Genomic DNA, 14,362 nt, shown 5'->3' on the forward strand with positions numbered 1-14,362 from the left:
GTTGATTGATTTTTATTTAGGCAAAATAATTCATCGATTTTAAGAACACCTAAGTACTTAGTTAAATTACCATAAATAGACATGAAGATAGGAATCTGCGCGATTTCGAAAAATTCTCCCAATTAGTGACGACTCCTGAACCTATTTTAAATATTAGTAAATGATAAAATATATTATCAATAAATAAAATGCCTAGAAAACAATAATCAGTTAGTACAAATAAAATTTGGGACCGGCGGTCTAACAATAATTCGCATAAAAAGACACGGCAAAAAATAATAAAATGAAAAATCAACATTTTTGTAGTTATATTTTCGAAAGTCGATTTTCATAGCAATTCGCTATCAAATGATATGTATAAATAACGAGTGTACTAAAATGTTTCGAATTATTATTTTCGTCAAACTTTTCAACCGCCATCTAGGATAACTTGCTGGTAATAAGTGGTAGAGTTACAAATGCTTTTTTTGGAGAGAGCTTTACAACTCCAGCAAGGTTAGTAATGATGAATCTCGATAAGAGATGGCGGTAAAGTATATTAATAGTAATCTCCAGGAGTATGGTGTTTATGATTGTTACAAAACAGTCATAGTCAGTAACAGAGAGTAAAAGAGAGTAACGATAAACTACCTTATAAGAAGCTCTCTTGCACAATTAAATAAAGTTTGAACTAGTTCATGGAATAAAATACACTGTCCTGTATTTTGATGCATCCAGTTAATTTATTCTTAATTATTCATATTAAACCAATTAGTACAATATATATGATAGGTAAGTTTATTTTACAAAAGGTTGTATAAGACTTTACTATAAGGCCAATTTTGTATTACGATATAATAAAGGATCCAATTAACAGTCATTATAACGAAAATAACAGTTAAGATAAGTTATAGAAAATTATCCCAAAATCGAAAAGGAAAGATTATTTTCCAAGCAATAAAATATTTGTGAACTTATCTACATGCTAATAAGTACATTAAAATCCAGGAAGATCATATCCCATACTTTTTAATCTACTGCTCTACCTACAGACTCTACCATATATTTAAAATATTTTGTAATTTAAACTAAAATTATCTTTTTTTAAGATAGTGTCATTTAAGTTGATTTTTATAAGTAGGTATTTTTATTCATTTGAGTGAATAATTTCGTGCGTTACATTTGTAACTCTAAAATCTGCGTATAACCTTTGCATAACTGTTCATAATTTAATCAGTTGTTGTGTAGAAGGGTTCTTATATTCCTCTATTATCATTTACTTTTAACTGCTTGTTATTCGGGATTTTACTTAGAATAAAGATGTAAATGAAACAAGCGTATATTGATATTTCCATACATAGATTAATGTCAATTGCATAACACTTAAAAACTGTTTTTTATGTGTGTATAGCAATAATTACTTAATTCATAAAAATTGGAAGATTAAGTTCGCAGACTTTTGTAAGAGTCCCTCAAGTTGCTTGCTAGTCGGTAAACAATATCGGCTGGACAGTGGTTAAGATTGATAATACATTTAGTAGACCTTGACATGTATTTGTATTGAGTTTCAAAATATTAAAGATATTTTTCCAACTAGAATAAATATGTTTTCTAATTGGTGTATTGAGTATGGTTTGTGTATAACTAATAAAAATGTTAACTCATAGATTAATCTAATCAATGTTTGTAAGTAAATAAGAAAGTAGAAACACTGAAGACATCGGTTTAATAAAAAAATCTTTATAGCGTGTAATGTACTGGGTTAAATCTATTACCTATTAGTGAATGATTTTTTAAGCAAAGTAGTTTAAAATACTTATATATTACTAGCTTCCGCCCGCAGCTTCGCCCGCGTGGATTTCAGGTTTCAAAAATGGAGAAGGTGCTCAACTTGTCGGGATGTTTTTTTTAATTTATGGTGGTATGCAGGTGGTCCGATTGTCCGGTCAGGGTCTGATGATGGGATCCTGGGTGAAATCGAAGGAACTTTTAACCATTAAGGTTGCACACGAAATGACGGAAGCTTAAAAAATGGAGTAACTTCTCCCGTTTTCCCAACATTTTCCATCACTGCTATGCTCCTATTAATTGTAGCGTGATGAAAAGTATACTATAACCAGCTCAGGAGTATGAAAAATAATTGTACCAAGTTAAGTTAAAATCCGTCGAGTAGTTTTTGTTTCTATAACGGTTATACAGACAGACAGACAAAAATTTTACTAATTGCATTTTTGGCATCAGTATCGATCCCTAATCACCCCCAGTTATTTTGGAAATATATTTCATGTACAGAATTGACCTCTCTACAGATTTATTATAAGTATAGATATGCAAAAGTAGCTCAAAAATTGTCCATAACGAAAACATGCATTTTAAAGTAAAACAAAAGAAATAATATCGTGAAGCCAACCAAATAACTAATGATATATTAAATTTTGTGACTGTTCAATTTAGTCGGGTCCGCGATATCACTTTTGTTGAGTTTCAGAACGCGACATTACATTATTATATTCTGTGCTCCAACGCACACTGCTTTGATGTTAGGAACACACCTACATTGCTTAGACAACAGTGAACTTTATACAATAGCAATAAAGCTCAAATTGACTCTACGTATTAGTTAGAAAACGTTTGTATGGGAAATAGAAAAATGCTGTTTTGAGGATTTTCCCGGCAATTATTCGAATTTTTCTCACCTTTTAAACCTTCCCTAGACCTCCACGAATAATTCAAGACCAAGATAAGATAAATCCGTTCAGCCGTTCTCGAGTTTTAGCGAGACTAACGAACAGCAATTTATTTTTATATATATAGATATAAAATAAAATACGTCAGAAAAAGAAGTATCAAGTTGTTCAATTGTTTATAATTTTTTAACTGACTTTTTTATTTATTTAGTTTATATCATATTATTTAAGTACATCTTTTTACTTATGCCTAAAAATCTTGCCCCTGGTCATATAACAGATGAGCTTATCACAATAAATTATTTTTTTCTCGTGTGAGAGGATTTACCCATTGACTTTGTTGTCCTTTTGGTCTTATAGATTTATCAACATTTTTCCAATTTACACTTGAAAGTCCGGTAGGTACGACACCGAGTGTCGAGTAAACAGACGGTGTAGTTTTATGAAGGCGGAATGGGGAGACGCGGGGACATCAGTAAACCCAGGCATTTGCTCAAAAAACCCTAGCGACAAGCTCTCGAGCGCTCGGAGCGTTCCGGGGCAAACACAGCGTCTCCGGGGAGCCGCTCATTAGTTGTTCAAACACGCCGGCGGCCACTTTGACAAGCAGCGCGGCAGGACCTGCGTCGGCCCTGTCGCTCGGTCGAGGACCGATCTTCCCCTTCACTGATCTAACGTTATCTGCAAAGAGCTATCGAAACTGCACATAGTAAATAATGTGGTCAGCTTATTTACTCAACTGTCGTGCGACGGTCGTGTGTCCACAGGTACGTATTGAGTTGAGCTAATAATATGTTATTTACCAACATTATTTGCATAGGCACTGACTAACTTAATATATCACACACCCTTAGTTCTCTTACACCTAAAACAACGAAGTCGTATATTGAAAACACCAAATATATTATGTTTATTTATTTAGCACTTTATATACAAAAGTATATAGGCGGACTTAATGCCATAGACATTCTCTACCAGTCAACCTTAGAGTGGTGCATAGATAATTATGGTAGGTGCATCTGAGTAGGTGCATGAAAGGAAGGTAGAAAAATATATCGTCAAAAACTGACTTTTTGTACAACTCATCGATGTTTTAATAATATTGTATATTTCTAAGAATAAAGGAACGTGTGAAATAGTTCTTAATACATGTTAATATGATTTTTCTGACTTATCTGTTTGTCTTAATACATTCAATTTATAAATTATTTGATAGATCGAATGTTTTAAGTTAAATAGAAAAGACTAATGGGACCGAAGATGTAATAATATTTCGTACAGTATTTATGTACATTTATTTTAAAAATACTCAAATAACATCAATGCCTTGTTACCTCTGAGCACAGCTATAATCTCTATATACCTATCTACTTTGAAGAAGATTCCGATTCCTATTGTTATAGTTTTGAATTATTTGTTCGGTTTATATAACGTACATGTGATGAATCTTTTACTCTAGTCAAGTAAGGTGGAATTATTAAACCACATTTTTAAACCCCTGCTGTTAGTAACAGTACTAAACTTATATTTACTTCTTCCCAGTCATTGACAGATGTGAGTTTGTTTTTCCAATTGAGGTAAAGTGGTCCTACCTATCAGGGCTAAGAACTAAGCCATCGTTAGATGACGGGTTTATAATAATAATAATAATATCAGCCCTGTATTATATACTTGCCCACTGCTGAGCACGGGCCTCCTCTACTACTGAGAGGGATTAGGCCATAGTCTACCACGCTGGCCTAGTGCGGATTGGTAAACTTCACACATCTTCGAAATTCCTATAGAGAACTTCTCAGATGTGCAGGTTTCCTCACGATGTTTTCCTACACCGATAAAGCAAGCGATAATTCAGAAAGAATACACACATAGCTCTGGAAAATTCAGAGGTGCGTGCCCTTGGATTTTTGAACCTGCGGACATTCGTCTCGGCAGTCCGTTCCACACCCAACTAGGCTATCGCCGCTTATTAATTTTTTTTTAAATTTGATGACGGGTTTATAAAAAAGGAATAGTATTTTTTTTATTTCATCCAATTTGTACAAGAAACATATTTTAATTTAGATTTTGACATCAATACTAAAATTTCAAAGTGATATTACGTTTTGTACGACGGCCTATAGCGTCTCTACTTAATAAACGAATAGAAAATTTATTATAATTAAACGGCAGTAAATAGTTGAAGTTTTATTTTTACACTAGATGATATTTTGGCTACGCGATAGACAGATTTTGCAACATCTATATCACGCATTACCGTCTTAAAGTTTGGCGAGGTTTTTGTGTTTTTCCAAGGCAGTTGGAACATCAGCGGCTGCGGGGGCCGGCGGGGGATACCGAGGTGCACCTGCGCCCGTGATTGATGAGCTCACCCATCGCCATGATTGCGAACTGACATTGCCGTTACAGACTTGTCACAGATATGTTACAACTATTCGCTTCAATTTCATTAATTACCTTTTACTGAACGCGGTAAATGATGTAGATAATTTTGTTGTTTTGTATCTAAGTATTTGTTTTCGTCTCAAAAACCCTTAGACGTCAATGTTGTTGGAAAATTAAAAATCGTAATATCATTTAATGCGAAGTAAAATTCATTTATTCTACTAATCTGATATTTTTATTAAATAATAATTTAGTGCAATTATGGCGAGTACGTAAGTGTATTTATGACTGAAGGTATGATGTTGCCGGTGAGACGAATAGTCTTAGAGTAGTTAGTAGTAGTGGCATCAGGGTGTGTAAAATTAAAATTCCTTTTTATTCATATTTATTTTGTTCGATACCTCCTTTTTTATTACACATGTACACGGTTCGAGTAACATATTATAATTTATTATTTTGAAAAAGATAAGTATGTGGTTTCTTTTAATAAAACAATGTCAAATATACCCCATATAATCAATATAGAACACTTTGTTAAAATTTTGAGCAGCTGACTACTTACAGTGAATTCTTTAAAAACTTAACTTTGTATGTATCGGGATAACCATTCCGAAATTAAAATATTTTTTCAGTTCTAATATGTCTGGTATTTCTACGGTACTTTTTCTGTTGTATATTCAGTCATCAGGACGGCCACCATACTTAACGAAATTAGAAATCAGTGGGTAAGTATAAGCGAGTTGTCATAGAAGGTGTAATGCAGCCGACTCAGAGTGTAATGTTTGTTCCGTGATTTTTTCTCTTTGAATGATAAAAGAAACTAAGAAAGTTTTTATGAAATCAAAATTCAAATTTGGAATTTCCCAAATATATTGTTAAGTCACTTTACGCATCAACATTTATTTTGATTAACCTCGATAATATATTAAAACATATTTAAATAACTTTATTTTATTCTTAAGCTGAATTCTGGAATTATTCTAAATTCATTGAAGCTGTATTATGCATATTTTTGAGGATTTTTAGCAACTTTACTTAAAAATAATAATCATTGATATAAAAACTTCGACTGGGAGAGTATTTTCATTTAGATATACTTGTACTATAACGTACAGATAGGAAATAATGAAATCATACACATTTATCATTATAGCGCCCCAATAACAATGATTTGGTTTGGTTTCCACAATCACTAACTCATATAGTTATTAACAGGGTAGAGAATCGGACTAAATACATTAACTAGAAGTGGCGCTATTATGAGATATTTTCGATATTATATCAGAAGAAGATTAAGTATTAGGCTAACATCTAGGGCTTATAATATTTTTAAGGCGACGTTGAATGTTATCAATACCTGGGGCCGTAGTAACAAACAATATATGTATTACTGGTCGAATTTGTCATTTACAGAGTTTTCCATTAGCGTCAATAATTGAAGAAAGGTATCTTGGCTACGGCCCCTAATATGAAATTATTTAGAGTTAATCGCAATCATGGGTTTATTCTTTACATTTTCCAAATTTAGTCTTTTACGTGTCCGAATGATTAGAGAGTATCTTTATGTAGCGTTGTCGGTAATATAATATCTGCGATCTGCATCAACTTAAAAAGTTCAAAATGGTGTACAATTTTCCAATGTCAAATAATTTGAATACTAAAGGCACATAATACACTGATTAGGTTAATCGCAGATTTATATTCTTTCTTTATAAGGCTCTAAAGATTAGCTCCTTGAAATTTTATTATTGCACATGATATAATAAATGTAATTTATGACGGTTACGTTTAAAGTACTCTCGTTCTGAAGTAGAGTAGAGGTTCGTGCTGCTATGAACTCGTGTCGTGGTATAGTTGGAATGTGCTCAGTGTTACAGTAAAAAATACACTAACGTGTTCTCTTTTATTGACATAATTTATATTTCCGCAATAAGTTGTAATGTACAAGCGACCAGAGAAGTTGTACCACGACTTATAGTAAGGCAGCAAACTGCGAATGTGTGAAATTCGTCTCTTTTGCTATTGTATTTGATTGTTATGTTAAAATCCACTTCGCATGAGAGGTGTTATAAAATATGACTACTATAATTGCCACTAACCCACAAACACACGTTAATAAGGTACCTAAAACTATCATTTAAAATTTTTCAGTTTGAAACCAGAGTTTCTAGATCAGCTTTGTCCCGAATCTGAATAATTACTAATGGTCAGTGAGCAGTAATTAGATCTCGGCTTCTATATTAACTTGAAATGCTCTATTTAGTCTGAAACACTTAAGTCGGCGAATTCATTGTTATAAATCCGAGGCTAGGCACCACGAATAAATACATTATTATTATAAATACGTATTTATATGATTATGGATATGGTAATCAATCTATATTACGTCTGTTAAAAAAACGTAAAATAAATTAATTTCTACCTGTTATATTAGGTGGTAGATTTTGGCATTCCGATGTCATTAAAAGTGTTGACGAGTTTTGCAGTGATTTCCCGATTGTATGTAAGTTTGCCAGAGGGCAGATTGTTCCCCTCCCACTCTTTCTATTTCTCCTCAGAAGTCGACAATACCGACAATCCTTTTAGAGCTGTATAATATTTTATTGGTGGTGGTGAAAAAATAATTTCCGACCATATTATTTTATAAAAAAGAAATATAAGAATAACATAAACTACATAAACAGAGTCAGTGTTTGACTCTAAACAACGCTACGTTCTTATTTTTACCTATGGTATATTATATACATTCTAAAGTTATGATGCTATTTACCTAACATCTAGTTTTATGAACTGTAAAAGTAAAATCTGAAGTAAAAGTCATAAGAATTGCCACAATACAAACGCCATAATTCCTTAATTATGGCGTAATTTGCCTTCAGAAGGAACAAAAAAGTGACGGTTACGATTAAGGAAGAAACTGGCCGTTAGTATAAGACTTATAATGTTTCTTTTATTATTTACATAATATTTAAAGCATTACGCAGCTTTAGAAACATCTCAATATTCTAGCAGAAAAACAAAGGTAATAATTTATTTGAGTCGATGTCCCAGTGCGAAAAAAATAAAAATTAATATTTAAGAGTTTCCTATGGTTGTTCGTTAATTAAAAACAGAGCGAGTATGGGGACAGTCGCGATGCAGCTCTCGGCATGTGGCCTCGCGGAGGGCGCAAATTGAATTAGTCAGGGGTAAACGGAGTGTAGCACGCACACCGCCCATCGGCCATAACCGACGCATTATCGGATTAGATGCTGCGACTCGCGACGTTTGACACTCTCGCCGCAACTGATAAATGCATGCAACACTTTAATTAGCTGTAGAAATTTCTATAAATACTTTAATATGATATCGCTGTTACTATGATAAACCTCGTCAGTAAAGCTGATTGCAGGCTTCCCAACTATGGCTAAGCTGATGAGGACGATCACTTTACAAAGAGGCAGATTGAATATTGGTATCAGATATCATAATTATAATTTCGTTACGAAGTTCCATTCAGCGATACAATACATTCCATTGTTTATCGTTAAATTACATTTTCATAAGTCATTATGTTGGCAGTTTTTAGTGTCTGCAGCTTACAACAATACCGCCACAGTACCACTAATATCTAAACCAAAATAACTTTTAGAATCGTTAGGCGCATTTTACAACAAATTAGGCAGTTACAGAAGAAGATTCCTAGAGATTATTATATATTTATAGAGCTTTTTCTTTTTAAGTTCCAAAAATAAATCCTGTTGGACTTCGAATGTTTTTAACTCAGGTTCTTGGTCAGCTTCTTTTCAATGCTTATTATTGGTTAGTAAAATGTAACTGTTGTTTATAGGAATATAAATGATTAAATAAAGAATCAAAACTAATTCAAGTTAAGATAGTATAATATAAACAAAAATTACATGATGGGATGTTTCCCATTGTCGTTTTATATGAGTGATGATAAATTAAATTATTGTAAATGTATTTACATGTTACGAATATTATTTGTTGTTTGCATTTATTCCCACATTTCTTTATTTTTTTTTTTTTTTTTTTTTTCTCTCTCTGGCAAGGCGCGGTTTGCGCATCTGCCAATGTCAACGTTTTTGGTTAGACAGTTTATAAAGTAAGTTGCACTTTGAAAATAAAGTTAGGGAAACAACAGGAAATAAAATGAACACCGGGGAATTACGGGATAGGATCAGAGGAATATATTTAAAATAAATAAGAAATAGGAAAAAGTGTTAGACTTTGATATTATTTATACTTATATACACAGATAAAATACGATATATGTCTATATTATAATTACAGAGTAAAGTACATATATTTGTAGGAAAAGGAACACCAAGTGAGGACAGGCTGGAATAAAGGGAAGAATGATCATGGTTAGGACAAGAAAATATAAGGTGATTTAGATCCCCAACATCACACCCACAACTACATGCCGAAGATTCCACAATTCCAAGCCTCGCAAGACGGGCTGGGGTACATACGTGCCCCAGACGCATCCGTATTAAAACAGACGTAGCCGTCCTGCCAAGCTTCAAACCGCAGAACCACGGCCGCAGTGGTATCGTAGGCTGGATTAGGTAATAAAATTTGCCCTTTGACATACCGCTAGATGTCCAAAGTTCACTCCAGGATTCCCGAAGATGAACTCTAGGCAAAGCGGCCAAGTCATGGCTATAATTTTTATACGGAAATAAATCTCCACAGTCCACCGCTTGATTGGCCAGTTCGTCAGCCTTTTCATTTCCTTTAACGCCACAATGACTCGGTACCCAAGCAAAGGTCACGGAATATTTTTTCAGGTAACAGTGATGAAGTTTTGTCCTAATTTGCATGATGAGAGGAGTGAAAAAATTATGTTTAAATGGGAACCTGGCCAATGCTTGTAAAGCACTCTTAGAATCGGTAAAGATGACTGTGTTTGCTAATTTCATCATCAAAATGTATTCTATTGCTTTTAATAGTCCAAAGCATTCTCCAGTGAACACTGAAGATTCCGGGGGAAGTTTAATTTTTTGGACGATTTTATATTGTAGATGATATACCCCTACACCAACACAGCCAGGAGTTGTATGTTTTGATGCATCTGTATAAATTTGATGCCAACAGGGCCAGTTCTTATCTATTAAATAGTTCAAATAGCTGTTCGCATAGTTTAAATGTTCCTGTATACCCAAATTAAAGCATATATTCGGTGAAAGTAGTAAGGAATCAAAGTTGGTGGAATAAATAGGGAGGTGTTGTGAATTGTGTGTAGGAGCTTCTATTGCTTGAAATTTTTGGAGACTTTTAACTAGACAAGGCCAGGACTTATGAACCCAGTATTTTTGACAATCTAACCTGTTCCTTAAGGCGGCACAGTTTAGATAGAAGAGGAGGATTGGAAAATTGCAGAGTACGTAATAAAAATTTGTCGGAGAGACATTGCCGTCTAAGCCTTAATGGGGATTCAACGCATTCAACCTGTAAGGCATTAATAGGGCTTGATTTCATAGCGCCACATATGATTCTCAAAGCTCTTGATTGTATGGCATCTAGTTTCTTAAATCCAACGATGTTACCAGGTTCTAAGACAAAGGTTCCATAGTCCAAGACGCTTCTTATGACTGCATTGTATATGAGCTTTAGAGATAATGGGTGCGCACCCCACCAAACTCCTGAGAGACACCTGAGCATATTTATATGTCTCTCGCATTTAGCGCTTACATAGTCACAGTGAGGTACTCCTGTAAGTTTGGAATCTAGTATTATTCCCAAAAACTTCACTTGGCTTTTAACCGGTATAAATTCGCCGTCATATTGTATATTAATCAGGGGAGGTATTCTATGTCTAGTAAATAATACGGCTGTACTTTTTGGAACAGACAGTTGTAAACCATTTAAATTTAACCAACCTTTTAATAAATTTAGTGAAGAAGAAATATTAATACAAGCAGTGTCTATTGACTGGTCAGAAGTATACAAAAGTAAATCATCCGCGTATTGAAGCATAGAAACGGAATCATTAATTGACGATCCTAAGTCGTAAGTATATATATTGAACAACAGAGGACTAAGAACCGAACCTTGTGGAAGGCCTTGCCATAGTCGCCTTGACATTTTAGGAGAATTTGGAATATCTAATGAAACTTTTCTATCAGAGAGAATATTCATTATAAAATTAGTAAGCATTTCTGGTACTCCTACTGTTTTTAGCTTATTTTTAAGAGCAAGCAAACAAACATTGTCATATGCTGCAGCAATGTCTAAAAAAACACCAACTACTGATTCCTTGTTAGAGAAGGCCAAACGAATATCTGTAACAAATATACTTATACTATCCATAGTACTTCTACCTTTTCTAAATCCGAACTGACTATCAGGTAGTAAGCCTCTGCTTTCAATATACCACTCTAGGCGGTTTTTAACTAAATGTTCAGCAATTTTTGCTAACACAGATGATAACGCTATAGGACGATAGGAGGAAACATAAGATGGATTTTTATTGGGTTTTAGTATTGGCAACACTAACTGATGTTTCCATGACAATGGTATTTTCCCTGTAGTAATAATTAAATTAATAAGAGCTAAATAATAGGAAAGAGCACCGTCTCCTAGATTAGCAAGGAATGAATATGTTATGCCATCATTTCCAGGAGCAGTATCTTTGACATTTGTTAAAATACCTTTAAGTTCAGGGAGAGTAAAAAGTGAGTTGAGTTCTGACCTGTCGGAAGAGATAGCTGAATATCTTTCAAGCAAATCTTGTTGTGGTACAGATGCAGGGGCTACAGTATCTAGGAACTGATCAGCTAAATTAAGGGGAATGCTTGAATAATTTTTGTTTTCAAACGCAAGCCTAAATCTTTTAATATTTCGCCATACTATTGTAGAATGTGTATATGGGGAAACAGAAGAACAGAAATTCTGCCATCCGACAAATTTCTTTTTTTTAAATAACTTCTTAGTATCAGAAATAACATTAGATAAAATTTGAAAATTTTCTTTAGACATGTCATCAGCATAGATCTTTTCTGCTGCCTTTCTCTTATTAACGGCATCTGTACACTCTTTGTCCCACCAAGGAGGAGAGGGTATCTTATTTTTCGGTGTATTTTTTACAGGGAACACTTTATCAGCTGCTTCATTTAATAATGTGCATAAAGCATCTGCACATTCACACGGATCATTTATTGAAACATTTGGAAGAGAGGATATACTGTTTTCAACAATTGATTTAAAATTACCCCATTCTCCATCATTCAACCTATATTTAATTCTTGGACCTTGTTGAGGGATTTTTAAATATTTCTGAGGAAACTTAATTAAAATTGGGAAGTGATCACTACCAAAGGTGGAATCCATAGTATTCCAGGACAAAGTGGAAGCTAAATTTGGAGTGCAAATGGATAAATCAATAGCGCTTAAGATTCCATCAGGACCAGTGCGATGTGTTGGATTACCAGTATTCAGGATGCAAAGATTATGAGTATCTAAAAGTTCCAAAACAGCTTCTCCATTGGAGTTAGAGATGGAACTGCCCCATGATCTATGATGTGAATTGAAGTCCCCTAGCAATATAAATGGCCGAGGTAAAGAAGAAAGCATATTATTAATTTCAATGAAAACGAGAGAAGAAGGATGAGGAATGTAGATGGAAACAAAACATATATTGTTAATAATGACGGCTATAATTGAATAATTATCACTGTGTGGAGGAAGACTTAAAGGAGTGTATGTCTGGGATTTTTTCTATAAGTATGGCTACACCACCATACCCATCTGCTCTGTCTTCTCTAAGACATATATAATTGGGTATACGAAACATAGAATTTGGTTTAAGCCATGTCTCAGTGAGAGCTATCACAAAGGGTTCATATTTATTAACAATGTAAGCTAAGTCACTTTTTTTGCTGATTACACTGCGGCAATTCCATTGGACCAATTGATCCATTATTATGTGTGTTAATGAGAGAGTTTAATAATTCAGGGGCAACGTTGGACGGTTCAATTATATATTGAGATAAATAATTTATAAGTGCTAGAACAATCTCAGATAAGGATTGTTCTTGTTGCTGGTGTGGATGCTGCAAAGCACAACCATTGCCAGATTGGGATGGCATATTGTAATCCTTAATTAGTTCCTTATGAGCATGTTGATTATAACCACTTATAGCGGTAGGTGGTGGGCGTGGCTTTAAAAAGATTGTTTTTTTGTGTGATGTAGATTTATTGGTTGGCTGTTTAAATTTTAAAGGTTCATCACAAAGAGGTTTATTAATCAATACATCAGCAAAAGATCTGTTAACTGATGGAAAATTTTTTGCAGCTTCGGCATAAGAAATACAATTCTCAGCCATGAACAGCTTAATATCTTTTTGTCTGTTAAATTCTGGGCAACATTTATTAATAGCAAAATGATTACCAGAACACAAGCAACATGAGCCGCAATCCTCTTCCACATTGCAAGAATCTCCTGTGTGTCCTTGACCACATTTAAAACATCGAGGTTTTGATCTACATTGTACTTTCGTGTGGCCAAAGCAACAGCATGCAAAGCATTGGACAGTTGGGTAAACATATAACTCAACAGGAAGAGCATTGTAGCACATAAATATACGTTTAGGTAACACTTGTCCATCAAACGTCATTACAATTGTTTGGGATGGTTTCCATGTTGGAGAACCTTCCACTAAAACTTTATAATTTAACCGTCTCATTTTTATAATTTTACCACATCCTATAGGCACTGTAACATTATCTAAAACTTCTTCTGGTGACCATTCTATAGGGACTCCCCGCACCAGTCCCATTCGTGTAATATTAAATGTGGGAATAAAGGCTTTAAGATTTTGTGAAGATAGACTGTTGTGTTCAATGAAATTATTTGCATCAATGAATTTTGAAAAAGACATAGAAATTTTGTTTCTACCAATTCTTTTGATACTGCCATTTATAATATTTTTAAAATCATGTTTTTTTAGGAATTTGCCAAAAGCTAAAGGGTGGAGTGTGGAGCCGTCATTGGGGGATGATTGTATTCTGTTTATATGTATAACATATGGAGCACTATCAGTACTTTCGTATAATTTTCGTCCGATAGGAGTAGGGGTATGCTGGGGATTTATTGTGTCATTGCTGTGATTGAATTTAGTCTGTGTATCGGGGTAATTAGAATTAATTAGAGTTTCAGGTAGTTCCATTACGTCAGAGTTATTGCAATGACAACTTATCAATTTGTTGTCTTCCGAACCATGGGTCCTTCTACGCTTATTACATCGTTTACAAATTTTGTTTAAACGACTTCTCTTAAGTGGGCGTTGAGAAAGCGAACTGTCCGTGTC

General features: G+C 34.0%; 2 long non-coding RNA genes across 3 annotated transcripts; both read left to right on the forward strand.

The window, feature by feature from the left end:
* Nucleotides 1-9,275: 9,275 nt before the first annotated feature.
* On the forward strand, nt 9,276-10,184 carry LOC119190169. The gene is made up of 2 exons (XR_005112797.1): nt 9,276-9,619; nt 9,842-10,184. It is a non-coding gene; the product is annotated as an uncharacterized LOC119190169 (long non-coding RNA).
* Nucleotides 10,185-11,577: 1,393 nt separating this feature from the next.
* LOC119190170 lies at nt 11,578-13,883 on the forward strand. 2 transcript variants are annotated; one of them, XR_005112799.1, is made up of 3 exons: nt 11,578-11,728; nt 12,143-13,023; nt 13,276-13,883. It is a non-coding gene; the product is annotated as an uncharacterized LOC119190170 (long non-coding RNA). The 2 variants fall into 2 exon arrangements; XR_005112798.1 differs by having other exon boundaries at nt 12,143-13,883.
* The last annotated feature ends 479 nt before the right edge of the window (nt 13,884-14,362 follow it).

Source organism: Manduca sexta, chromosome 22, assembly GCF_014839805.1.
Source record: "Manduca sexta isolate Smith_Timp_Sample1 chromosome 22, JHU_Msex_v1.0, whole genome shotgun sequence".
NCBI classification, from domain to species: domain Eukaryota; kingdom Metazoa; phylum Arthropoda; class Insecta; order Lepidoptera; family Sphingidae; genus Manduca; species Manduca sexta.